Genomic DNA, 15,481 nt, shown 5'->3' on the forward strand with positions numbered 1-15,481 from the left:
CAAAACACCTCTCCGAATAAAGGTACAGAGACATTCCTCAAATAAGTGTAATGTCTAGAAAATGAAACAACCAACATGACACATGGTATCGAGACTTAATATTATTTATGTATGCAAAAAGTATTGGGTGGATTTTAAACATCATCTTTAAATCCATAAATAAGTTGTAATAAAACGTGATATTAACTAAGTTTTTAAATTTATAATACATTGAATTATGTATTGTTGTATGTGTTACATTTATGTTTTTTTTCTTGCTAGTAATTTGTTTTATATGTTTCGTATCGTACTGTTGTCTTTCATAGTTTTGCAATGTTCTTGGTAAAGTAATAGTATTAAACTTAGGTCAGCTTTCCAGTATATATACGTTATATTTTATTACCATTATTTCATGTGTGTGGTTATGTGGTAGACAAGTCAGCCTTTAATTTTACCACAAAACATAAGGCGATTAAATAAAATTACATTAGGTAGCATTAGGTAGTCCTAAAAAGTTATGCTGCTATTCGATAAAACACTCTAAATCAAAATCTACGCATTTAATCAAAGACATTACCTTGACTTAAATATCTTGTAACTAGTGGATACGTATACATACCTTAAATCAGTGAATACACTTGGAATTAAAGACTGGAACTCGATGGAAATTAAGTAAAATAAACTGACCGAACAGTGACGTTCAGTTACAGAATAAAACCTGTACGAATACGCATTTTCAAGTGGAGCAGATTCAACAAATTCCGAGTCAAACTCACTGATTGGGAGATATTTACATTTAATAAAATTTAGAGTGAAGCAGTTCACGTCCGCTTAGCTGTTGACTTTTAGCAACGATTATTCTTTGTTGACCGAAATTCCGCGAATAAAATTGTCCAGGCTAGAAAAGAACAAAACTAGATCTTGCTTGCGCCTTGTAATGCTGTGTGTAAAAATACCTCCTCCAACTAGTCCCATCTTTTAGCACAATCATCGCACAACTTATTTTCCTCGCCAGCTAGTTCTAGCATAGTTTCATTTGATACGTTAAACAGCAGCTACATTTCCAACATCCGTAGCAAATGCGGGGGGGGGGGGGGGAGGGGGGGGGGGGTGGAAGGTGGGTTTTCTCGAAGTAATCCCGTTCCCCGCATCAATACATTCCGGCATTGCTCCGTCCTCATCGCATGACTCTTATCGTTCTAATCGATGTAATCGAGACTTAGGCTCAAATTCATTTATTAATTCAACCATTAAACCAATAAGTATATCTACACAGAAAAAAATTCTGTACTTTAACAAAGGATTCCTTTTGAAACCGAATTACCTATATTGCAACGTTGTACAACAAATGGCTATGATTATTTTTAAAATAATGAATCACGTTTATCGAGATAATGCTGAGTATTTATTACCAAAATTGACGCATAATATTATATTTCAATAAATGTTTAATTCAAGCATAATTTTCTAAACCAAGGTAAATATAAAAGAATATTCAATGAGTGCACTATATTTTGATTTATTATGCCAATTAATGTGCGCAGTTAATACCGGAAAACTAAAAATGACATGGTTTACCAATAACTTTAATTATTGGAGGTATTGGGACAACACAAAGCATAAATTCCTGGGCAAAAATCCGAACGCAGTATTACTGAGTCAGTTGTTTTCATGTAAATATACAAATGTACAAATATCCGTAATTTTACATGAATATATTTGTTCCATTTACAAAAAAAAATATTTATAGAGTATAATTACACGTTCTCAGAGAAATAGTTCTTTGCTCGTCCCTCAATATAATAAAGATACATGCTCTATTTTTTTTTTTTCTGTGGCTACTGTACGCATCTGGAACTAACATCCCGAAACAGTTGAGCTTCAAAATTCAAGGAAACATTACTCAAGTATTTGCATAATTCACGTGCTCAGGTGTAGCTGTAGTGTCAGTAATGTGTGAATGAATATGCGTTAATGCGTTAATTAATTATTAGTCTCTTTACAATAGTTATGAATAGTCCATTTTTATTAAATTTAATATTATAAAATATTTTTATTTAAGTTAAGGTTATAGCATTAGGTATAAATTAAATACGTAATATTATAAATGCTTTATACCAAATTCCGGTCAAATCGCGTCATTAAATGAGGCAATAAAATATTTCAATGAATCTTTAATACGAATCCAAGAAAATTATTAGTATCGAAAGGTATTAGCAAGCACTTTAAATTACATGCTTATAAACATTTGATTATTTTAATTAATTTTTTTAAATATCTAAACCATAAATTATGTTTGCTATTTTGTATTTTCCAAATGTATTCTTTTATTTTGCTGCTTATTAATTTAGAAATGTTTTAAATATTCTTAGAAATAGTTTTATCTAGGTGATGAAGTTACATTATATTTGTTTTATTGTTGTTCACAATTTTGTTATATGTTATGTGGCTAAGTGGCATCAGGCTGACGGGAAGGCTCACACAGTGGCGAGCCGTGGGAAAGTTCCAACAGTGACGTCACTATACCCCGGGGGCGCTGCCAGGTAGTCTCTTAGCTCCCGCCTCCCCCCCCCCTCCCAGAGTCACCCCTTCTCAGATGTAGCTGCTCATTATGAGTCGGCGAAATGTACGACCGCCCGACTACAAATTAAAATTAAAATTATTATTATTTAATTTTCCCTTAAGTCGAGATAAAGTGTACCACAGTCGTTTGATTTCAGGCGATGATTTTCTTTTTTACTTTAGGTTTTCGTGTACCTTAAATATAGTTCGTGGGAAGTTATGTAATCATGTCCGACATAAAACAGCGTGTAGGGATTTGGTGGAAAAAATATTTTTTTTTTATTACTTATAACCTGTTCGAGAGTTCTGACGTGTTAATTTTCTACAACTGTTGGTGTCGGAATCCTGGCACCGTTCTTTGTCTGCATCTTCAAGTGAATTTTTTTTAAGAGTGAAAATGACAATGTTTCCACAGTCGTTTAATGTTATGACAATTTCCTGATTAACAGGCAATATATATTTGTCTTAGACACTAGGTACTTAGAAACCCGCAAAATTGTTCTTATGTTGTAGTAGGTGTTGGGCTAGCGTCCGCACACTCGCACATAAACAAACCAGTGGCTTGACTTCATAGGCTGCTGCCACATTCTGTCTTCTGTCCGGACTGCATACGGTTGGGTCGTGTGGAATTTCAGCATTTTCTCATTGGCTTCCTGTATTTCGACGCCTTCAAAGACACATGATCCAATGAGAATGTTATTCAAATATATAATGGTATCTATTTTAGACTGCAATTGGATGGGTCTTGATGGGGATGCACCTAAGTAATTCGTAAAGAGTATTTTAGTTGAAGAGTTTTTGATAGGCCCAGAGTTTAAGTTGCGCAAACATATAAGGGCGTTGCCATATAAACACATACATGCATTTCAGTGAGACACAGCCTTACTTAAAAAAAAATGGTTTTATATAAACGCAAACCATCTGTGGCTACACTGTATTTTTTTTGTAAATGGTTTTGAAATTATCATGCAAAATTACAGGTATTTGTAAATTTATACATTAATGCGAAAGCAACTGTATGGCTACAAAAATATTCACATTACTACTGGGATTGGATTCTTGCCCGGGCATTCATGATTTGTGTTGTCCCAGTGCCTTCAAAAGTTAAAGTTATTTCTAAACTGTTCCCTGAATAGCGTTCCAGTATTAACTGTATACATTAATAAGCATTATACAATAAAATACAGTCAAAATTGTGAGTATACTATCTTTTTTAAGGTTTTTTAAAAATATATTTGTATTAATAATCAATCAATATTTATCAATTTTCGTAAGCGAGACTACATATATTCAGTACTATTTCCAAAATAACATTTAATATATGCAAAAATAACCATAGCCATGTGTTGTACAAAGTTACAATATATTTCTTGCAGTATTACAAATAATTTCTTGGCAACTGGTTTCAAAAGTAATCTTTTGTAAAAATACAAAAAACATGTTTTCTGTGTAGCCTACGTGTGTTATGAAGTTCCAACACCACACAACATGTGAGCGAATTCCCGTTGGATGAATTGTTGTTGAACGTCTCTTCTTTGTCTCTGACACCAGATACGGTTGATAAGGCGATACTGTTAGACTGAGTAGCGACTGAATGCACCGAGGGAGGAAGCTGAAGTGCCACATTATGTTTAATGCTTGGCTCGTTGATAATTTACATTACCGATGAGCCGATGAACTTCCCCTTTATTGACTTGTGAACAATTTATTTGACTAGTGATAGGTATGTAGCATCATTACGAATGCGCAGCCATTACTTAGGCCCGGTCTGCAATGAAACGGATCGGGAGACGGATTACGTAAATGGAGACGGATCTCACGGAACAGAGTTTATACATTAACACGCAGACGCAAACGGAACCCGTACGTATTCGTTCGGCAATGCTGAGCTCTTCTGTTTACGTTGCTCAGTGCGACCAATAAAGGATGAGTTTTTTGGTTGCGGTGGTAGCCATGTTTGTTAATGTCATAAATACTTTAAAAAATTCGTTTCAAACACAATAATATTAAGTGTTCTATTATTACTAAGTCGTTTATCTTTTTGTCTATATAAACTCTGCCTGTGCTATGATCTCAAAGCATAATATTTTATTTTAAAAAATTAATACTTTCATAAACTTGAAATGTAATCTCATTGGTTGCAATTTGTTACGTTTCCGTGCATTGTGGAAGCAAGCAGACGCGATAGTGAAATGTTCCGGGAGATACGTCTCCGTTTACGTGTCACTGTAGAATGGGCCTTGCCCGGGAATCGAACCCGGAGCCCCTCCCCTGCGGCGGGAGACCGCAACCCAGTCAAGGCGACACATTTCCCAGCCGAGGTCAGGTGTCGCGTCTTCTTCAGCGTATTCTCCAGCCGTACATTGTTGTACCTGGCCGATTGTGGTTGTAAAATTAGAAAGAAAAGAAAAACCTCTTTAAACTTTTATCAATAGTCAAAAAGAGCGAGTAAAACTCAGTACACGTGAAAGAAAGTTAAACTTCTTTGGCAATTCAAACCTCGACTCGTAAGTGTATCGTAAGGAGTAAAACGGTAGGCCTATAGAGAGATAAAGAGAGAAAAAAAAACATTTTCTAAAAATAACACAGTGCGGGGCTTATTGGCTTTCATTTCTTTTTCAAGTATTTTAAAATTCTAACCTTTTTTTTATTTATTAGAAATTTTGTAAAAATAAAAATAAATTAATAAACATGAATTAACAAAATTATTACGCACTTAAAAATAACTGCTAAGAATATTAATAATTATTATCAATTAATAATGATTAATTAACAATAAACATTACTCACTGTTGAAATACTCACTCCATAAAGAAAAACTGTGCGCGTTAATGTTTCTTCAAACAATTCTGCCATTTGGAACACGACAAATCTCTGAACGGAATATGAAATTCATAACAGGTAGCGCTATCTATGCGGTAAACGCAGGGAATGTCTCAACAGCGCTCTCTACGCAGCTGGTTGAACAAGGAGGAAGGCCACCGCGCTGGTAGTAAAAATCAAATTCAAGGCATTCACAGCTGACTGTATAAGATAATTATATCTATTTTCTGAAACAAGCGCATGCACACACACACACTCTATCTTGTTCTTTCGTCCATCTAGCTCTTTCGGTTATACTTTTTTTGGGACCATGGAAGAATCATTGCACAAAGAGGAGAAGGTAATCGAGCCCAGCAATGTACATAGAATAGTGCTCTCTTTACACATTATTACCTATTCTCTGTCCTTTTCGCGTCACAAACGTTTCACAACACTATTTTACGAAAACAATGCGTTATAATTCAGCCTTGAAATTTTACTCTTATCGCGCCCAAAGAAGTTTCCCTTCAAAAATTCAGCAGAAAATTACGTAAAAATGTATCTGAGTTAAAGCTAAAAAAGCATTTGCTAAATTTTTTTTCTTTCCGATTACCAAAGAAAAATCTATAAATCAATGAAGTTTAAATTCACATAAATAACAGATTGTAAAAGGAGAAATTGCCTTAAAGAAACAATCCACCCCAAACTCATACTAAAAAATCAAATTATCTGTCAAACGTTCCACCAACAGCTAAAGTAAAAATAAAACCGCCCCGTTAAACAACGTCTAGGTACCCGTCGAGTTGGCAGCATTGCCGCGCTTGGGGGATGAGGAGGTTGGAGTGGGGGAGGGTCTGAGGCCAGAGAGGGGAAGCGAGGCCCTGCGAGGGTAGCCACCCCTAACCCACTCATTATTTGTGCACAATCATCGGCCTTAATAAAGTGCGGCGGGCAGCTGCCGTTGCGAACACCGGCACGAACTGCTACTAGAGAGCGCTGCGTCAAGTACAAGCGTGCTGGGGGAGGGGAGTGGGGGAATGCGCAACGGTAGAAAATTAAAAGACGAAGGCGTGGGTAATGTTACTGCAGGACACGGAAGAACAGGGAACCGGAAAAAGTGAGTGAATTCGAAAGTGGCCGTGGGAACCGAAAAAAAAAAATATTTTTTTTAAGTATCGCTTCTTTAGACGCGTTATGAAAAAAAATGACGATAGTGGATTTTTACGATGCGCGCGCACCATGCAACTAATTTTTCAAAGGATGAAAACAGGCAAATTACAAAAAAAAAGCTACATACAATACATAAAATACTTTAATGATTGATATTGAATGCTGGTATATATCATTAATAACATTTATTTATTGTGAATATTAGTGATAGAGATGGTGTTTATAAACTTTTTCATGTTTATTGTCAAGTGTATTTAATAAGTGTGGTTATATACTCATAAGTATAATCAATTTGAATTACAATTTTTTAATTACTGCCTTATTAATTATTAAAAATTTAAAATTAATAAGTAAGAATATTAATTCGGAATATTTATGGATTTTCTTTAATTTTTTTTAATTATTTGATTAATTTTACTAAATTAAATAAATATTTGATACGCGTTTTTAAAATTAATATTGAATACTAAGTATTTTTTTAAATTTCAATTGATTGAATTTTTTTTTTACTAACAGTATTTATAATATCACGGAAGTCATTTTATTATTTTACTTCAATTAATTATTTGCATGTAAATTTAGAGTTAACTTTTTTACTACGCCAAGTAAGTATAACTTATAACAATCGTACGTCAGTACACGCACCCATTTTTTGTTTTAAATCAAGGAATACAGTTATATTTACAATATAATCTAGGCTACTGCTGATTTGGCCTTGTTAACCTCCGAACTGAACAACAAAGATGAATTCACATACAAACGGTATTCAAGCCATTATCAGCTGACGTCAAATGTTTACATTCCTGAACAACAGAACGAATTCCATGGAAGGAATTTAGTCAGAAAAAATTACACCACAGGCAAACGCAATGGTCTGACAAACACGAGACAGTTCCAACAAGAACAGTAAATAGAGAGAAAAAAGAACGTTTGTACAACCCAGCGACGCACACGGGAACCCAATGATTAAATTGAAAATATAGTCTGAAACGACACAGCAACACAGACTAAATATCTGTGGTGTTTTGGAACTAATATATACTCCCGTCATCAGACATAAACAAAACCGTAACTTAAATCATGAAAACAGTGTCAACTAACAATTTTTATTATCAGCATAAAATTCTTTAGTAAAATAAACCTAATGAAGGTTAGTAAAATATTTGATTAAGAGAACAATTGGTATTGAATGAAAAAATCATCCAACGAGTATAAAAAATTATATAGGTATATAATATATATAATACATATACTATATAATATATTATATGTATAGGTCTATATATATTACAACCATTTTGGGCAATGTTGATTTGTAATAATTCAAAAGTTTAGTTGAATACAAGCAGTTTTATTCACCACAATTTGTAGGTACTTATTAATGTAACATTCCATAATGATCAAAATTAGCTGTTTTTGAAAACACATTGATCACTCCTATCTTATCTCTAGATAAATCGTACAGTATTAAAAAAATTTTATCAGCTGTAGTTTTGAACATTCGTGAGTACCGACCGGAAATATTTGCTTTTGCGATTGGCCACAGGTATTAAGTGCTGCGACTCAGTTAAGACTTACTGTAGGTACTTCAAATCAGCAGCCAATTAGCAGATAAAGTAACTATGATCGTGTAGACTGTGAATTCCGTTCTATTAGAGAATTAACCTAGAAATTTTTCTAGTTCCCACCTGTATCAGCTACGCTGCAAAATAGATGCAAATAATATATATATATTTATCCTTTTACCGTTCTTGCAAAGAGTGTTGTTGTGTTTTTGATTGGTGTAGGTATCTTTAGCCAATTTGCTACGGGAAGTTTCTCTGCTCCGAACTCACGCGAACTCGCCGAGCGAGCGGCATACTGCGAGTTGGTGAATGGACTTAAGAGGGCGCGCTCTGCGCTCTGATTGGACGGAACTCTTGAGTCTGGCAATGTGAAGGTAACAATCGACTTGCAACGCGGCCGGGAGGACGAGGGAAATACTTCCCAGAGAGGGGAGTACATTCTAGAACATTATCGTTACTCACCAGGCGGCTATAGCTAGAGGTTACACGCGTTCACGTCGTTAAAGATTTTGTTTTCACCTACGAGCGCCCAGGATTATGAGAGTTCAGTTGGCAGTCTTTTCTTGAGTGTTTTGAAACAGTGAATAGTTGGTATTGCTTGGTTTAAGTTCTGGGCTATGCTTAAGAGCAGTGATGAAAGCTATTAATAGCAAATATTATTCAAGTTATGATATGTACCTTAACTGTGAATAATTACATATGTTTTGAAAATTTACTGTTTTATGTCTCTGGTACATTTCCTCTTGATTCCCTTAAATCGTTACTCTGTCGTGGCTCTACGATAGTGTTACAGATTAAAATACTAACAAACAATGTATATTTTATTTTATTTTATTTCCAATTTTAATATCTCAAAAAAATTGGAAAACAAAAAAAAATCTAGTTGCTGACAAATTAAAAAAGTAACTATAGTAATTAAATATGGTGGCTTTAAAACTACCGACATAGCATGTTAAGGTCTTGTCTGCAACTCTGTTAGTTTACATGGGCGAACGATACGCCGCAGAAATCATCGTGACGCATACCGCGTGTAGGTGGTTGGTGTAATGTTGCAGTGTTAAAGTCTGATTCATGTAACCTGTCTCAAATTTTTAGTTTTCAAAAGTGTTACCAGCGGCGTCCATTTCATTGCAAAACATCACATGATGTTTGCTTACGAACATTGAAAAATCTTATGAAGTTGTTGACTTAACAACAGTGGCGGAATGATACATAGAACAGTTGTACTTCTTCCGAGAACTGTTAAATTTGAGACAAGTTACATGGCACAGACTATACCCAGGCATGGATCCCCCGTATAGACAACCACCGATACTCGGCAAATTAATGTCGGCGGGAGGGCTTGCAACCAGAAACAACCAACAGTTACTGCGGTTGAGTTGTATTTTTTTTTAATTTCTTCTAGAGCACGTTATAAAAGCCTGGCAGCCAAAGAGTCGTCGCTAAGAGGGTGCAGTTCAGCCGACCACTTCCGGTACTTGACCACCCCCTCAGTCGAAGTCACGCGTCTGGGACACCTCGCCGCTGTTGGTAGAGGAGTTGGCGGGGGAGGGGGGGGGAGGGCAATGCAACGGAAATTACACGCTTGAAAAAGGGTTGAAGGGGAACGATCCTCGAATTACCTTTCCTCCTCCCCTCTTCACACCGCAGAAGTCAGTGACCAGAAAGCGTTCTCTTCTGTGGATGCAATTGTTTCAAATTTCTGACTTCTCCCTTTCCCTCCCGTCGACCACAACTCCCCCACCATCGAGCTCCATTAAGGGCGAGCGTTTCCACTTGCGACGCCACGTGCTGGCTCCGCTAATACTCGACGCGGAGTGCCGTGGAGTGGCAGGAGGGATGGGGTTTCCGAGGGGGGAGTTCCGTGTATCCGAGAGAGGGTGGTGAACCTCCTCTATGTAATTTCGCTACCCCTCTTCATCCCTCCCCACCACAAACTCGCCCAGACCTGCTGGGTGGGAGGGACCATACAATGTTCGCCCCGGCACTCAATAGTTTCCTCTTGTATACGTAACACCCTTAACGACCATTAATTTGGCAAATAAAGAAGCGCGGCCGCCAAACTCGAAGGGGGAAGCTTGCAACAACCGCCGCTAGAGAGGCGCCACTGTCGCGTCGTCTCTGCCGATCGTCACTTTTTTCCGTCGCGGGTTAGAAGGGGCGAAAAGAAGGGGAAGGGGGGTTGAATTTCCCCCCCGTACAAAGGCCATTGTTTCCGCCGATGATAAAAATAACTCTCACGGGAGGTACATAAAAACCACACACGTTCGCCCTTTTCATAAGCGCCCGGTACTATTTTTATACATTTCATTTAGAATGCGATTAACAATGGGTGCGAATGATTTTTATACCCCTCCCAATCTTTTTTCCCAACGCCAAAAATAAAAAATGCCCTCAGAAAGAAGCGGAAAATGGAATGAATTGGGCTTTAACTTCCATTTCATTATTTTTTATCGTTGTTTGAACCGGGTCCTTCACTGCAGATAGGAAACTATATTTCTCCCCGTCTCGCCGTGTTTTTCATCCTGCGCAGTCATTTACAATCGAGAGGGGGGAATTTTTAAATAAATGATTTAAGGCATTGCGGTATATTCGGCTCTGTGTGGACCACTAGACGAAAAGGTTTATTCCCTGGCTGCAGTGGCAAATACACACAATCCAATAGAGCCACGCTGCACCTCATCCAGGCTAGACTCAGCACAGATGAACACAGTGGGCTAACACTACGAAACAGTTACAACAATAACAGTAAATGCAGACAGACAACAAAACCTGGACAACGCAGCAAATATACGAACACAACTATGAATATAAACAGATATTATGGACGACACAGTGACGACAACACCGACGATCACGGCAGGTTTCCAATGACAAAACAGTTGCGACGTTTCGGGAACTGTCAGGCACGAACGGACTGACATCGGACACTGGAAAAACAATCTGTTTGGCATCAGCTGATTTAGGCTTGTTTTCTGTGGGTTTTTGGTATTAATTTTTATTTCTTATTTTGCATCTATGAATTTTTCCCATGCCAAACAGTGCAAAACTGCAATGACGTGTGTCCAAGAAATTGTACCTACTGTAGGGCCGCGACGTCTTGGCGTGTCGATTTGCGGGGAAGCGGGGAAGAGTAAATGAGAGGGGAAGCAGCTGCGCGCGCACATCAGTCGCTATGCGGTTCATAGCAAAAACATCAGGCGCCACGCTCTCAGTCTGAAGTGAACAATGGAGCCTGACGCAGGACATTCAAGATACAATAAAGTAATACATAGTGGGGAGCGGGAAATTATAAGTAGTGTAATCCAGTGTTGTGATGAAGAAGCTGCCAACAAATGTCTGCTAGTACCTCTAACAAATGCAACCGAAAGAGCTGCGCGATACACAGGTATAAGCCAAAGATCAGTTTCGCGCATCCGAAAACACAACAGAGAGACGCCAAATAAAAAACAAACAACAACATTATAAGTTTTTCAATGCATTCCCCGTAATTTCACCCGCGGTTTGTTTGTTTTGCATTTGGCAATTTTCCAAACTTTCTGCACCGCTTGTTAGAATATTTTTTATCTACAAGTGTAGCAGATATTGCTACACATTATATTGCATTATATTACATGATATTATATTACATTATATACATTATATATTGCATTATATATTTTATGATATATATGATTTTATGATATATATTAATGTATATTATATTAATACATTATTTATTTACAATTTATATGTTTATATTTACACACACATATATATATATCACTCCTTTATTTGACCGTTAAACAGCCTCTCATGTTTAATTATTCATTTCAAGCCAAAAAAAAACTGGGAAACGTTTGTTGTCAGTTGATGACTTTGATAGAAGAGTGATCAGAGACACTAGCCACGAATTTTATGCAGTAAAAAAAGACAAGGAAACTACTGCCAGTTTTGAAAGAAAAAATCGGATGGAGTTAGGGAAAGACATCGCTGCGTAAAATACTCAAAGAAATGGGTTTTGTGTGGAGAAGAAGCCAAAATAAGCGAATGCTTCTTCTCGAAAGATCTGACGTTGTTGCTTGGCGATAACGGTAGCTGACTCAGATGAAACAGTGCAGGGAGGCTGGGAAGAATATATTTGACATGGATGAATCCTGGGTTGACACTAATTTAACCTTTCAGAAATGTTGGCAAAAGAAAGGTGACGTTGAGGTGTAGGTAATGGCAACAGGAAATGCAGCGCACAGACTGATAGTTTTAAGCGTTGGTTCTAGGCAGGGCTTCCTTCCTGGAGCCTCTCTTGTTTATAAAGCAAGCAAAACAACAGGAGACTATAAAATACGCGAGGATGGTTTGTTATAAATATGGTTTTCGGACCCCTCGAAATTACTAAAATGGTTCTTTCAGAGTGATGTTATGGAAAAAATACCAACCCGTGCGCATAAAAGTGGTAAGGTTCTTGAAGTGCGTGAAAGTGTCATGTCGATCGTCTTCACATTTCAGCCAAACCAAATGGAAAAGTAAGCATCAGCGAGGGAGTTACATGCAAGTCTTAATTAATTGTGTTTCCTACAGCAACCCACAATTACAAATTTAGTTCTTAACTTTAAAGAATTGTATAGCTATGTTTAACTAAGCTGCCCAGTCGAGCAAATGGTGCACTACCTTTAAATAATAAATTACCGTAAAGCATTATCGCATCTTTGTATCATTAAGATCTGCGCTTTGTTGCACCGTACGTGAGATGGTTCTCGACCAATGTTTTCGGAACAGCATGGAGACTTCCAGGCTGTTGTTATCTGCGGAGCAGACAAGGAGGGACGTGTCGATTACAAGGTCGCTGAGCTCTAGGGAGTCGACCCGCCAAGACGTCGCGGCCCTACTATATTTAATCAAAATTCTCCCTTGCATGAATCATCTAAAGAACGTAATGATATAGGTATAGTATACATATTACTGGGGAATTGAGCCTGACACCAAATGAATCCGAGAGATTCCCGGGCCTCTTACTGTTTCGGCTTCCACTGGTCGACAGCGAGGCCATAGTGGCGGTCCTCACACGAGTCAGGACTGTCGATGGTGGGAATAGACCAGGACCTACAGCTAGGAGCCACCCAGTACAAGTAGTTGCCTGGAGCAGCTCAAGGGAAACTAGCACCAGTAGGAACATACGGGTATTCCAGGCCCGGGACACTCCAGCATGCAAATTCAATGTTTTATAACTAGAGACCCGGAAATTTCGTTGTTATAGTTAGAGACCCGGAAAATTCGCGGGTTCATTTCGTGTTTTGCTAAAATTCAAATAATTATACCTTAGTGTTGCTTCCGTCATTGGTTCACTGTTAATCTGGAGGACTGAGGGCCAATTAGAGACCCTCACTCATAGAAGTGTCGAATCACAGGCCACCCAGTCAAGACGACTCACAAGTCAGCAGCCAATGAACAGTTGGCATTTGCCAGAGTGTGTAGAGGATATTGGAGTCTATCCTGGAGGTCATTGAACCCGCGAATTTTCCGGGTCTCTAGTTATAGTTCTGTCTCAGGATAGAATTCAAAGTCATAGCCATGCTCAACCCATGTTTACTTTCACATTGGTTGATTTCTTGGCAAGGACATCTTTATCCTTATAAATTTACACTACCAGATTCGCTTACTTTTCTTCTAGCTGGGCATCGTAGGCTCACGGTCGTAGAGGGGCTTGTCCGAATAACTGTGATCCAATCACTAACACAGAGCGAGAGCTGAAGGTTTGCATTCTAACATGCTACATAATGAATGCGCGATCTCTATAACTTTTTCGCCAATCTCGGTGAAACAAGGCGAGATTAGCTCCCTGCAAAATAAGCGTTACTTTGTGTTGCTAGGCTAGGCTGCACACACATGCATATAAACAAGCCAATGTCTTGATTTCATTGGCTGCTGCCACATTTCACCTTCCTTCCGAATTGCATAAGATTAAGTCCTATGGATTTCCGTTATTTTCTTACTGACTTCGTGTATTTCAGGGCACGAAAAAAAACACATTAACTATCCAATGAAAATGCAATTCATAACATTAATGGTATCCATTTAAGACTTTCTCCAAATGATAAAGCAAATCTTGCATGTATGTCTACTCATTCTTCATTACATCGTTTAACTTCTTGGGTTTGTTTACGATAGAGATAACGGAAATTTCGTGTATATTTTCACACTCTCGCTCTGCGTTCATGATTGGACCGCAGATATTTGGACACGCCCCTCTACGACTGCGAGCCAACTATTCCCAGTTAGAAATCAACCAAAGGGAAAGCAAATATATGGTTTGAGCACACGCATGACCTTGAATTCTACCCTGAGGCCAGACGAATTCGCGAATGTTCCTGGTCTCTCTATATCATTGACGATTTTTTTTTACTCTCTCGATACTTTTTAGCGTAGCGACAGAACACGTCGTGTGTGTGTGTGTGTGTGTTTTTTTGTTTCTGTGACTATCATTGGCACCGCCTCCTTGCCTGCCGTGATGGCGTCTCATTGTTCCGTTTGTCCTCGTGTTTACCTTCGAGTCGGGCCTCACACGTCGGCCGGAGAGCGCCGAGAGCTGGGGAGCGCGGCGGTGTCACGGCAGGCCATTGTCCGGGCGGTGTAATCAGCGTTTACGGCGATCCGGGGCGCGCGGGCGTGCCCCGCCGGTCCCCGCCCGCGGAGCGTGACCAGAATGCGCGGCGACGACGAACAAAAGAAGAGCGCGCGAGGAACAATGGCGGCGGGCGCAGCCACACACGGCGCCGGGCGAGAGGCGTCCCCCTAGCTCGCTCCGCGCTCAGCAGCGGGCGTCGCGACTGCAGCTGCACGACGTGGCGTCAACAAAATATAACGCGCCTTAGAAGTTACACTTTCTTACTTGGCGTAGTAAAAATAGGCCTATACCAACTTTAGTTCTGCATGCTAATAACTAATATAAATAAAATAATAAATGGATAGGAACGTAATTATAAATACGGTTGGTAAAGTATAAATTCAATCAAATAAACAAATTTTAATAAATACTCAATATTAAATATTAATATTAAACACGATTATAAGTATTAATTATTTAATTTTGTGAAATAATATATTTAATTATAATTTATAATATATATCAATAAATATGATAAACAATATATAATTTAATAATTTTTTTATTATTTATACTACAAATAATTTATACTTACATAAACAAAACCACACAATTATTCACATAAAAAACGGCCAGGAGACTACTAAACATTCCTCAGACACTCCCTGACTATGAAAGCTTACAAGCAACCTGACAATGTTATACACACAGTAACATAACCTCACTGATATTAATACACTTGAAAATTTTTTAAACACAATTTATATAGGTATTATAGTGGCGGAAGCACTCGGACTCCGTCAAGATTTGCAAACTGTCACTC

The sequence above is a fragment of the Bacillus rossius genome, chromosome 1 (genome assembly GCF_032445375.1).
Source record: "Bacillus rossius redtenbacheri isolate Brsri chromosome 1, Brsri_v3, whole genome shotgun sequence".
In the NCBI taxonomy this organism is placed as follows: Eukaryota; Metazoa; Arthropoda; class Insecta; order Phasmatodea; family Bacillidae; genus Bacillus; species Bacillus rossius.